This window comes from Scylla paramamosain, chromosome 21 (assembly GCF_035594125.1).
Source record: "Scylla paramamosain isolate STU-SP2022 chromosome 21, ASM3559412v1, whole genome shotgun sequence".
NCBI classification, from domain to species: domain Eukaryota; kingdom Metazoa; phylum Arthropoda; class Malacostraca; order Decapoda; family Portunidae; genus Scylla; species Scylla paramamosain.
In genome coordinates this window covers 15,629,295-15,643,266 of record NC_087171.1, presented here as the reverse complement: position 1 = coordinate 15,643,266, position 13,972 = coordinate 15,629,295, and the positions used below count along the sequence as shown (strand labels likewise).

At 43.1% G+C, this 13,972-nt stretch overlaps 1 long non-coding RNA gene across 1 annotated transcript in view; it reads right to left on the bottom strand.

Moving 5' to 3' along the window:
* Window positions 1–12,259, bottom strand: part of LOC135111110 (uncharacterized) — a 28,850-nt gene extending 16,591 nt beyond the window's left edge. The window contains exon 1 of the long non-coding RNA XR_010273558.1: window positions 11,691–12,259. This is a non-coding gene — a long non-coding RNA (uncharacterized LOC135111110). The remainder of the gene's footprint in view (window positions 1–11,690) is intronic.
* Window positions 12,260–13,972: the final 1,713 nt, after the last annotated feature.

Below are 13,972 nucleotides of genomic sequence, written 5' to 3'. Positions count from 1 at the left end.
TCTGTTCTTTTGTTTGGAGCTTCATGACCGACTGACTGACTGACGGAAAGATTAATTAAATAGCTGACTGACCGATTTATTGATTGCGGAACTGGCTGGTTGACTAATTGACTGATTGAATGCGGGTCTCACTGAATGTCTGACTAAGGGCCTACTAACTCAATATGGAACTGATTGAATGATTTACTGACTGACTGACTGAGGGACTGAGGAAAAACTGATGGACTGAGGAACTAATTGATTCACTGACTGACTGATTGACCAACTGACCAAATCGCATCAATTGATAATGACGAAATGACTGAGGAAACTATCGACTTACCGACTGAGGGAATGATTGAGCAACTGAAAGAATGACGAAACAAATGAATGAATACAGGTAATACTTTTCTTACGAATAACCTCAACACGGTCAATACGTCCGCTGCTGTTTATTCTTCCATTAGACGTCATCTGTACATCTCTGGCCCGCATTCTGAATCACTTCTGCACCTCACCCCGACTACATTAAAAAAGCTACACAAGTTTTAAGGTGTTTTTTTTTGTTTTTTTAAGTTTCCAGTGACAGATTGACAAGATTCCTACATTTTTAACGGGAGAAACACCACTGATAACCCTACTAATGATTTTTATGACCTTTGAAAATAATCGTGGTGAGAGAGCAAAGCGTTTTTGAATACGGGCCTTTGACTTACGAACATCACACGGCCAATCCAAGCGTCGCCTGCCGAACCATTCAGTCCATCACTTTCATACCGCGGGTGACATTTAATAACAACAGTAAGCAGAGCAGTAATCGCCAAGGACGGACCTCTTGGCGCGGCCCGTCACGGTGTACACGACCTCCATCTGCCTCCAATTACCTAACTCCCTGGCAGGCCGGTGCTGTGTCGTCACGCTGGCACGGTCAGACAGCCGCCATAACGCGGCGACCACCTTGGCACAGAACTAATAACACAAATTTGGGGTTACTGTAATGCCACCCATCATTTTAGTTACACAAGCACATGAGAAAATAAGAGAAGCTGTAAGAAGCCATCAGGCCGACACGTGGTAGTCCCTGTATGAAACGTATGTACGTACCTATACTATTTCCACCTGTCGTCCCCATTCATGAATTTGTCTAATCTTTTAAAGCCGCCGCACTGCAAGTTGGGAGGGAGAAGGTCAGATGCAGGAGGCAAGATGCAGGAAGGAGCTTTGAAGGGCAGGAGGTAGGAGTTGGAAGGCTGCTGCTGAGAAGATGGGTGGGAATTGTGAAGTAGGAGTTAACCCTTTGAGTGCCACAACGTTGGTTTATTAATTTTGTTTTGGGTTCAGTTGCAAGAATGTACTAAGAGTTCAAGAAGATAACTGTTGTAGTGAGAGTATTCAGACTCATCTACTGTTGCATTTCCATTTACTCTTTTCTGAATAATAATAATAATACTTGATTTAATGAAGAATGGAAATTACCTCTAGCACTGAAAGGGTTAAGAGGAGGGAAGCACGCAGAAGGTAGGAATGAGACTGCAGGTATAAGTAAGTTAGATGTAGGAAAAAAACTAAGGGGATAGGAGCTGGAAGAGAGATACTGAGAAGAAAGGTGGATGATAGGAGATAGGAGTAAGGAGGAAAAGACAGGAGCTGGGAGATGGAGGAGGTACGAGGAATGCAGATGGAATAATAAGACTGAATTGACCAAAAAGCATAAACTGTGACTAACTAACGCACTGCAGCTGACAGAATGCATCTTTAACATCATCATCATCATCATCATCATCATCATCATCATCATCATCATCACCACCAACAACAACAACAACAATAATAACAACAGCAATGATAATGATAATAATGAATACAAATCTTTTTTTTTTATTTCCTAATTCATTGAACTCTATTACTGGATAAAAAAAATTGCAGTCTTCTTCAGCTGGTGTGTGTTTGTGTGTGTGATGTGAAAGAAAACTTAAGATATCTGCGAATTATACGAACTAAGAGAGAGAGAGAGAGAGAGAGAGAGAGAGAGAGAGAGAGAGAGAGAGAGAGAGAGAGAGAGAGAGAGAGAGAGAGAGAGAGAGAGAGAGAGAGAGAGAGAGGACGAGTGAGGAAAGTAAAAGGAGGAGAAAAGGAGGAAGGAAAGAAAGGAGGGAAAGAAGAGGAGACAAGAGGGAAGGAAAGAAAGAAGATAGCAATAAAAGAGAGCGAAGGAAGGAAAGAATGAAGGGAAGAAAAATAGGGGAGAAATAGAGAAAGAAGAAAATTGCGTAAAATGAAGAAAGTGAGAGACGAATAAAAGGGAAGGAGACAAGAAGGGAAAAAATCAAGGCAGTCAGCGAGGAACGGGAAAGAAGAGGGGAGAGAAAGGAGGAAGGGAGGGAAGGTGAAGGTTACAACACTGTATCGTGTGAAATACATGAAGAGGGAGAAAGGGATGCGTCATGCTCACCGTTACACACTCACACTCACACACACGCACACACACACAAAAGACAGATCGAGAGTTAGTTATGATGAAAAACGACCACGTAATATCAAGTTAGATGTTTAAAATGGCCAGTGGAGAGAGAGAGAGAGAGAGAGAGAGAGAGAGAGAGAGAGAGAGAGAGAGAGAGAGAGAGAGAGAGAGAGAGAGAGAAACACGGTGGTATTGGCTAGAATTCTACTGATTCCAATAGCGATACACGAGGGGTACCACAGTTAGATATCAATACGCCCAACACGTGACACCAACAAAAAAAAATAAATAAATAAAATAAAATAAAATAAAATGAAATGAAATAGACACCGCTAGGTTGAGAGAAATTATAATACATCGAGGAAAAAAAATAGTAATGTAATACAAATAAAAGTATAGATCAATAGATAATGTAAAAGAAAAAAAAGACCACGATTTCGTAATTAAAGGAATAAAGCAAACTAAACAAGAATTAAGTATTCATAAGGCGCTACGAGAGAACTGACAAAACTATAAAAAAAATAATAATAATAAAACATAAACAAAAACACAAGGCAATAAATACAGATAAGTAAAACAATAATTCCGAAGTTAGTAAAGTTAAACCAAAGAAAACAAATAATAATAATTTAGTAAATAAGGCACTAAAGAATTAACCCTTTCACAGTTTTATATATTTTTCCTTTAATCACCAACAATTTTTTTATAGACAGTCATATTTGTACAAGACTCTAAAACATTTCTGTAGTTTAAAAATACAAGCTCATCCTCTTATTCCCCCTTTCGTCTCTTCCATCCACACGCAAACCACTTTTACGGCGGTCTGACGATTACTGACGGACGCTCATGGCAGTAAAAGAGCCAAAGATTGATAAATAAATGGACACAGATTAAATACAAAACACGATCTAATTAATAAACAAAAGAAACCTTCCCCCAAAAAAAAAAAAGATCACAAAATTCATTCATACATACAAACCATAATAATGAAGAGTGGGAAGGAGGAAGATCGCAGAAGACTTTGGTGTCCCTGGCGATGAATCCACTCCCACCACCATCCTCCATCTCCTCCTCCTCCTCCTCCTCCTCCTCCTCCTCCTCTTCCCACATATTCCTCACTGATCCTCAGCACATCACCTTGCAGTACAATCTCAAGTGTCTCATCTCGACTACTTTTAAAAGGGTCTAGTGGAAGTTATCGGTATTTTAAAGAGCGTTTTTTGCGATCTAAGTAATAGTTTAACAAGGATTTCACATCGTAACATGGGAAAACTTTGGAAAAACAACCACGAGAAGCAGGCTAATCATGTACGTGGCCTTTGCAAATGTTGGTTCTTATTCTCAAATCTTTTATTCTCAAATCTTTGTCTCGCCCTATTCAAAACGCTCTGAAGGAAAATATACAAGTTTTTAAGGGTATTTCCATGACTCTAGTGGTAGTTCAACAAGGATTCTGCATTGTCAATAGAAGAAAACATCATCAACACTCGAATGATCATCGCTGTGTCCTTTGAAAATAATCCTGATGAAAACTTAAAGCGTTCAAGAATACTAGCCTTGGTTAGGTGCGTCGTCTAGGGATGCTGTTAGGACACTGGACACGAGGACTGATACCAACACGCCGCCGATGACTGGTGGAGAGAGAGAGAGAGAGAGAGAGAGAGAGAGAGAGAGAGAGAGAGAGAGAGAGAGAGAGAGAGAGAGAGAGAGAGAGAGAGAGAGAGAGAGAGAGATGAAGGTATTAACGATAGCACAGCATGAAGGCAAGGATGATACAGACGAGAGTAATTCATAAACCAGTCAAGGAAAGAAAGAAAAAACAACACGAGAAATTACTTGAATTAAATCAAATGATGATGATGAAGACGATAATGATGACGACTGGTGATGATGATGGTATTACGCAGCACCACGCAGGTAGACAGGTAATGACAGGAAGGTGGTGATGAGCCAGTACAATATATTCCAAGGTAAGCATGTCACAACACCTGCCTTGAATTTTAATTGGTGATGTTGGTGATGATATTTAAGGCGTGTGCGTGTGCGCGCATTCGTATCGCCACTGTGAGGACAGAGGACCAGAAGGAAACTGCAAAGTGCCGGTTTTTCAGTCTGTTAGTAATTCATTGTTTGTTGATCAGGCAGTCGCTTAGTAGTCCAGTTACTCAGTCAGCAAGTCAGTCAGCCGGTCAGCCAGCCAGACAGCCTTCCGGTTTGCCAGCCAACCAGTTACTCAGTCAGTCAGTCAGAGGAAGGCGAGGACGTTCAATAAATGATAGAGATCTTTACGAGGAAGTGGTGTTAGGAAGGGAAGGGAAGGGAAGGAAGTAAAGGAGGATGGTGATGCTTGTAAGGAAATCAGGAAGAAAGCAACGAAGGAGAGCAAAGAAGGGGAGAAAGAAAAGAAAAGCAAGAAGGAAGGAAGGAAGTAAGAGATGAAATACTCGTAGAGGGAAGAAGGAAAGAGAAGAAGAGATGGGAAGCAATGGCAGAGCTTGCAAAGGAAGGAAGGAAAGAAGGAAGGTGGAGGACGAGAGGAAAAAAAAGGACAAAAAAGTTGGAGAGGGTTTTCGGATGAAAGATCAACGGTATCATGCAAAACACACACACACACACACACACACACACACACACACACACACACACACACACACACTGCAGTCGCCGCCTCCGCCACTGTAGTCGCTTCATTCACATTTTTGGTATTGATCTTAGGGGCGGGGCGGGACGGCAGCTGTGTGTGTGTGTGTGTGTGTGTGTGTGTGTGTGTGTGTGTGTGTGTGTGTGTGTGTGTGTGTGTGTGTGTGTGTGTGTGTGTGTGTGTGTGTGTGTGTGTGTGTGTGGAAAACTCACAAATATGCATAAACACACCTCTCTCTCTCTCTCTCTCTCTCTCTCTCTCTCTCTCTCTCTCTCTCTCTCTGGGACACGCGACCTGAATATAAACAGATCAATGTATACAAGCAAACAATACCACAACGCATAAACACATAAATAAAACCGATGATGAGTTTTGTGAATTATTGGTTCATTCAACTCTTCATTATCTGAATTCTCTAGAATCCTGAGAGAGAGAGAGAGAGAGAGAGAGAGAGAGAGAGAGAGAGAGAGAGAGAGAGAGAGAGAGAGAGGATGGGGGGAGGGGGAGGTGTTGGCCTGTTCGTGTACTATGCTGGCACACACACACACACACACACACACACATATTGCTGGTGACCCACTGACTCCCTTCCCTACCTATTTCCAGGCGTGTCCGTGCCAGCCTTCCTCCTCCAGCAACAACCAGTTTGGGTGCGCATTCCTAAATGTTTCGGCGCCTTATCTCCATTACTTGTGCTCTACTTAAATCACTGGAGGGGCTTTTCATGACTAGTAATTGTTTAACAGGCCTCCTTCATCGTTAGTTCTTAAGAATACACCTATTAGAAGGCGACTTATCATCCCCGTGGCCTTTGGAAACACGAGTAGTCCTTGTGAAAGAACAAAGCAGTTTAAGGATGCGGTGTTTATTCCCTCACGGGCCTTCCATCGAGCACCGCCGGCAGACGAGACAGCAGCAGCGCACCCTTCCCTTGCCCGCCCGCCAGAATAGAGGAGACGCCTGTATTCAGAAAAGCTTTGCTCTCACTATGACTGTTTTCAAAGGCCACACAGTTGATTAGCCAGGTTTTCAAGAGTGTTTATCCTGTTGATACTGAAGAAATCTTGTTAATCTGTCACTAAAACCGTAAAAAACACCCTTAAAACCCGTGCAACTTCATCAAGAACCTATTGAAAGTATAATGGAAATGCGGCGAGGAAGTATCTCATAATTTAGTTATGAATATTAACACAGTAATCATATTCTCGTCCCCGCCACATTAACCCTTCTGTATACTACATTAGATCATCATCTAAACTGAAGCCGGTCCTTAGTCACCTCGTCTCCGCCCGCTGTATAACTGATGCAAGTTAAACAAAAGACCAGACACAAGGCCAGACAAGACTAGACACACCTCGCTGCCGTGTTGCGTCTCAAGAAGCGAACTGGAAGCGTCACGGGCAGTACTTTCTTGGTTTTCCGAGGCAGTGACGGTGGGCGAAGGTGTGAGATACTATGTAGTGAGGGAATGTGGGGGAGTATGGATTCCACGCATTCTATTCGTGCTGTGAGAGAGAGAGAGAGAGAGAGAGAGAGAGAGAGAGAGAGAGAGAGAGAGAGAGAGAGAGAGAGAGAGAGAGAGAGAGAGAGAGAGAGAATGTGTGTGGGAGGATGAAGGCGGGTGAATGAAAAAGAAAAAAAACGCAAGAAAATGTTATATAACGCATGCATACCTACCTCCACTTGTTCCTTCCTAACCTAAACGAAAAATGTTCTTTGTTAAGTTTCCATTGAGGGACAAGCCTGACACACACACACACACACACACACACCGCGTAGTGTAGTAGTTAGGACGCTTGGTTCAAAACCAAGAAGGCCCGGGTTCGAATCCCGGGCGCGGCGAGGCAAATGGGCGAGCCTGTTAATGTGTAGCCCCTGTTCACGTAGCAGGAAGTAGGTACGGAATGTAACCCGAAGGCTTGTTACCTCGCTGTCTGTGCTGTGTGAATGGTCTCAGTCCTACCCAGAGATCGGTCACTGTGTACTCTGAGCTCTTTCCGTAGGGTAACGGCTGGCTGGGTGACCAGCAGACGACCGTAAGTGAATAGGTGAATGACACACACACACACACACACACACACACACACACCATCTATACATTTTAAAATCCTTATCCACCAACTTAACATATTCCTAGTGATCTGACAGCCTATGAAAACAAAACATTAATTTCTGCTTCATTTGGTTATCCTCCCGCATACACTTCGCTTCTCTATTGCTTACTGCGAGTCCTAAACACAAGAACACTCAGCAGGTACTGGGGTAGGCTAGTATGCTTCCTCACCTTACCCCTTTCAAATACCACGACATCGATTCCATTATGGCTTTCCACGTAATTTGTTCGTCATCAAGGGAGTAATAAATTATCCAGTTACTTACCCGACATTATTACTAATTACTGTTTTGTTTTGTTTTTTTCACGTAGGTAAGAGTTCTACCCTATGCTAACAAAAAAGCATGAAAAAAGGCCTGTTGAAGCTGCCAGTTCCCAAAGAGTAGTAAAATATAGGGAATTGGATCAAATGTGCAAGCTCTGTCGTGTTGAATAGGCTAGTCAACGCATACGCCCGTCTAGCCTACTGTAGATCCCTCTCTTCTAATCATTTATGTAATACTAATGCCCACAACCTCGTAATGCTTCGGGCCACAATCCCCCGCTCTCTCTTATTCGTATTCTGAAGCCCCTCGTTCTCATATCAGGACTACTTTTCTCTGCTAATCTTCTTGTGTTATTTCCTTCCAGAGTCGAACGCGTGTTTCTATTCATAGCTTTTGAACCTACCATTATTCTGTCGTGAGAAAATATGCAAATATACAAAAAGAAAAAGAAAAACTCCGACTCAACATTTTTTTTTTCACTTTTCTCTTTTCTAATTTCCACCTCCTCTCCCCCTCTCTCTCTCTCTCTCTCTCTCTCTCTCTCTCTCTCTCTCTCTCTCTCTCTCTCTCTCTCTCTCTCTCTCTCTCTCTCTCTGTGTGTGTGTGTGTGTGTGTGTGTGTGTGTGTGTGTGTGTGTGTGTTAAGCCCAACCTTGGAAAACCCAATATTATGAATGAATATGAATAAATCGGGTTATTCTAATCAGGAAACGCGTCAGAACTCGTTTAAACAAAAAAAAAAAAAAAAAAAGTTAAAAATAATATAGGCAGAAATCGTAATCGTCACGTTTTTTCTTGTACGAGCGGAGTTTAAATACAAAGTCTCTGTACTTCTACTCTCAACAACCCAGTTTACTATACAAGGCTTCACGCTCATCCAAAATATCATACAAAGCCTCTAAACTTCCTCCAACAACCCAATTTACTTTAAGAAGCTTAAAGTCCATCCGAAATCATCTATTCCCGAGAGAAGTACGAGTATGGGGAAGAGGCCGGTGACCGAAAAGGGTTAGCGCTCCGCCACCGCCTTTCCGCCTCGCCTTGGGCCGTCACGCCTCGCGACCATCTCGACTCGTCTAACTGGACTGCGGCCGTGACTCCCGTCAGGTCCCGACGGCAATCCGATGCACGCCTTGGCTCGCTCTGGCCGTTTCCTGGCGGGCTGGCGGCCTTATTGACTGGCTTACTAGCTGGATTATTCTCTCTCTCTCTCTCTCTCTCTCTCTCTCTCTCTCTCTCTCTCTCTCTCTCTCTCTCTCTCTCTCTCTCTCTCTCTCTCTCATTTATTGACATGTTCATGCAAATTGTAATGAATGATAATATTAATGACAGTAGTAGTGATGGTGGCGGTAGTAGTAGTAGTAGTAGTAGTAGTAGTAGTAGTAGTAGTTGTAGTAGTAGTAGTAGTAGTAGTAGATGATGTTGTTGTTGGTTTTGTGGTTGTTGCAGCAAAAAAAAAAGTAAAATACCGTGAGCAGAGAGAGAGAGAGAGAGAGAGAGAGAGAGAGAGAGAGAGGAGAGAGAGGAGAGAGAGAGAGAGAGAGAGAGAATAACTGGTTATATCCTCGGAAACTGCCTTACTAATTGTTTCTAATCCGAGTTGGTTGTCTAATTATCTACTTTCGATCTGACCTGGTATCTTATTATTAAATATTATACCTCTTCTTAAAATTCAGTCTCCCTTCGTGACGTGCCGGCTGCTTCTTAAATGACTGGACTCGTTAGTTTGGGAAGTGATGAAGAAAATGCTTTACCATACAGAAAGGTAGTGCTCTCTCTCTCTCTCTCTCTCTCTCTCTCTCTCTCTCTCTCTCTCTCTCTCTCTCTCTCTCTCTCTCTCTCTCTCCAATTAGTATTCAACGACTACGACTACCACTACTACTACTACTACTACTACTACTACTACTACTACTACTACTACTACTACTACAGAACTAAATTACGTGACAATGAAAGTTACGTGACTAGGCACAACTTGTGTGGGAGTTGCCGGCCAGGTGCAGTGAGGCCTTCATACAGACTGCTCACGAAACAAAAATGACACGCACCAGTCAGTACACGTCAACCAAACGTGAAATGACACTTCGATGAGAGAGAGAGAGAGAGAGAGAGAGAGAGAGAGGAGAGAGAGAGAGAGAGAGGGGGCACATTCACCAGCACCCTTCATCCTTCCCCTCCAACACACAATTGAAGCCACTAGAATGCTGAGTCGAGTCTATACGTATTTTGAAACGCTTCCTTCTCTGATCAGGACTATTTTTCAAAGGCCACATACAATACAATCAATACGGGTTCTCGTGGTGTGTTCCTCTCACTGATGATGCAGATTTCCTGTTCATATATAGCACTGGGAGAAAATACCCTTGAAATATACCCTTTCTACATCATTAATGGGAAAATCACTCTCGAGAATCTGGCTAATCATCTCTGTGATCTTTGAAAATAGTCATGACGAGAGAGCGTTTCAGAACACAGGCATGTGACACAGGAGCGTTTAAGAATACAGATCCTGCATGTGTTTCCTCGTACCAATCGCAACCCCCTCGCCGACTCCCATCACCACCACCACCTCCCTACATAAACAATACCACCTCACCCTGATGTAAGACCTCATTCGGAACACGCAACACAACGCAACCCTGACGTAACAGCTCATCTGGAACACGCCATCACTCCAGTCCCGTCAAGATACTGTAGACTGAAGCTTTTCTTCTTCTTCTTCTTCTTCTTGTCGCATTTTCTATCTACATACGAACTTAGACACATTCCCTAACTTCAACATTAGAGCTTCTCCCGATTGCTGAACCTCAACCAAGTGTTATTCATCTTGGACAATGCTGGTGTCCTGCCAATTGTACTCGTCATGAACAATGTTAGCAAGGAATATGAGCGAGTGCATTATGTTTTGTGATGTAAAAATTGTAAGTGTAGAACATTATCTTGCATGTATAATAGCAAGTCCACTTCAACAGAACAGAGAGAAAAAAGACAAAGAAAAAAAATTATTTCAGTGACAATACCAAGAAAACTGGATGGCTAAGCTGTTATTTGGAAGAGAAGCAGAGCGAAAAAGAACCTTGGCCATGTCATTTCTGGAAGGAGAAAAGAAAGAGAAACGGACACGCGGGTGAAAAATGGACAGGCATTATGAGAAGTCGAAACAAGGGCTATCTCCCAGAACCAGAGCCAGCGTCAGAGCTTGTGTGATCCAGGGGACTCGCTCCGGAGATTGGTACACTTAACTTGTTACCTTGACACTCCAGGTGCGGACTGACCACCAACTTAATTACCTGTGTGGCCAACTATCTGTTATGAACCAATAAGTGATCTCTCTCTCTCTCTCTCTCTCTCTCTCTCTCTCTCTCTCTCTCTCTCTCTCTCTCTCTCTCATGAATCATTAACCGGAATCTAGAATTATACACACGTGAACGTACACTATGACACACACACACACACACACACACACACACACACACACACACACACGAAACCCTACGTATCTACATCACATTTCGAAAAAAAAAATAATAATAGTAACAAAACTAAAAATAAACAGTAAAACAGACACTTGACCTTATCTTCCGGTCGTGACTTTGTGTACGTACGTCACACACACACACACACACACACACACACACACACACACACACGGTAACAAAGAGCGACGGGGAAAGAAAAAAGAAACCGTATGATTATTACATCATAAGTTGAGAGAGAGAGAGAGAGAGAGAGAGAGAGAGAGAGAGAGAGAGAGAGAGAGAGAGAGAGAGAGAGAGAGAGAGAGAACAGATGAGCCTATACCCCCTCCTCCCCCAATCCTCCGTCACTTACTACAATACAAATCCTTTCTTTTACAATTTAAACCCATCCACACAGATACAATACTTGATTCTCTTAGAACCCCCTTCCCTTCCCAAAAACACCCTCCCCTCCCCTCCCCACTCATCCCCTTGCTCACCCACTGACACGCCATACACGTTCCTCGTCCCCTCCTCGGCCTTCCCTTCACGAAAAACACTTTTATACCCCCAAAAATGTCCCCTACCTTCTATTCCTCACTCCTCACCACCTCAAAAAATGTGCTAAAAAAAAAAAAAAAAAGTCTAAAAAAGTAATAATAATTTAATGAGTAATACCAAGAAAGGGGTGACTGCTAAAATACACCCACAGATACACACATACAATAATGAGTCACGTGGTATTTGTGATAATACATTTTACACACCGATACCTGTTTGCCAGCAGAAGTCGTATATGTACCACCTGCCCTTGGACAGGTCCCGCGCGGCTGCTCCACTGGGATACACACTCACTCAAGCACTGAGACACAGGGTTGCACACAAAGCGGGAGTGTCCGTGATGCACCGTTCACCAGAGAGGGAAGTTGGATAGGTTTTCCGCACACTCCCCACACTCGAACCAGACTGAGGCGAGGCGAGAAGGGGGTGTGTGTGCGTGCGTGTGTATGATCCGTGTTGGCAACGAGCCGAGGGAAAGGTGATCGTACTCCACCGTCTCTGCCTCCTATAACCTCTTCTCCCTGCTCTTCTTCCTGCTCCTCCACATTGCAGGGTTACAGTTCATACACCGTAGTGTGGTTATAAGGAACTGAAGATATTGGTATTATCAGCTTATAATGCCTTCCTTTTCTTATTCTGCTCTCTCCTATATATCACACTAGTCAATCTGTATTCCAGCGTTGATGTTCAGTGAACGTGCTTATGTGGAGGTGAATGAGGTATATTATTCTTGTCAGAATAATAATTTTGGTTGTTGAGTGTTGTCATTCCAGTCAGACATACGATTCGGTGCCCTGAATCTGTGTTTGTCTGTATGTAATATGTTGTTTGCTGGCCTGCGACTGATGTTTGTTTGTCTGTCTGCGTCCGTGTGGAAGAAACGTTGCAGGTATCGATTCCATGACCTCAACAAACTAATTTGATATTACCACCACCACCGTCATCACAATCACAACCATAGTCACCTCTACTATTGGAACTACTACTACTACTACTACTACTACTACTACTACTACTACTACTGCTGCTGCTGCTGCTGCTGCTGCTGCTACTGCTACTACTACTACTACTACTACTACTACTACTACTACTACTACTACTACTACTGCCATTACTACTACTACTACTATTACTACTACGACTATTGTAATAATAGTAATAGAAGAAGAAGAAGAAAAAAAGAAGAAGAAGAGTGGAGAAAGAAACCAACAGTCCAACGTTGATCTGAAGAGTCTGGAAAGAAGCTTCAGGGAGATCTTTTGTAATAGGAAGTTTCGTCAATCTTTTTAGGAGGCACCTGCAAGACCAGTAATGCTGCATGGAATCAATTAGTGATAGTCGTGAGGAAAACTAATGAGAACACGAATGATGTAGACTATTTGTATATATGAGATGACGAGATGCTGGACAGATGAAGGATATGACGAGAAGCAAGGAACAGCAAGGATGAAAGCGTTCTGAACAAGATGACTGACTATACGACCAAGTGGCTAGTGCTAATAGGAACGTATCCTCAAACGATTAGGAGTCTTATCCTTCGTACTTTCAACAGAATCAAGTACAAGTTGAAGGGGTTTTCAAAAGTGTTTTCGTGACGTAATCATCATAACGAGATGAGAGAACCAAGCGTTTAAGAATATTAGTCCTTCAGTGCTTGTCTCGACTACTTTGTCACAACAGTTCTTCAATGGGAGAGGTAGCACTTTCATAACCCTAAAATGGCGCAACGCAAGATCTCATTGTTGCGGCGCCATAACTCCTCGAATCAGTTTTGGACGAAGCGGATGCACTGCCCCAGGGAGAAGGATGTGCATGGAGGAGGCTGAGCTAAACACGTTGAGGAAAGGATGGCTCAGGACAGAAGTGGCTGGTAGTGCCTCAACCAACCGTAGCTAAGAGTCCGTTGAAGTGCAGGGAGATACTGAGAATGGTGAGCAAAGACAAAACGTCAGGGCGTGTCGATAATGATGATTAGAAGAGGTTATTGGCTATAGACCTTCCTTTTGGGACTGGCACCTCAGTAGGCCTTCTTTTTCGTCCCTCCTACATAAAAAGAAGACATTTCGTCCTCTCAGACTCTCATAAGGACTATTTTCAAGGGCCGCAAAGATGACCAGTCGGGTTCCCATTGGTGACGTTGAATCTTTATTGAACTATCCCTTAAATCATGAAACCTGCCTTTAAAGTTATAAAGGCTGTCACTAGAGCCTGCATGGATTCAGTCGCGTTCATGGCTGCCTGGGTTTGAATTCCTTTTGGTTCATGAAAATGTTTAGGAAAATGAACCGTACTCGTAATCTGATAAGTCTTGAATGTAAGCAAGAGAGTTAGCGCTTGAGTGCATCTCGGAAAAAAAAAAAGATTCCTATATTACCTTACTGAACATTAAATAGACTCTCTCTCTCTCTCTCTCTCTCTCTCTCTCTCTCTCTCTCTCTCTCTCTCTCTCTCTCTCTCTCTCTCTCTTTCGGCGCCGTAAGAGCTGCCGTCAAGG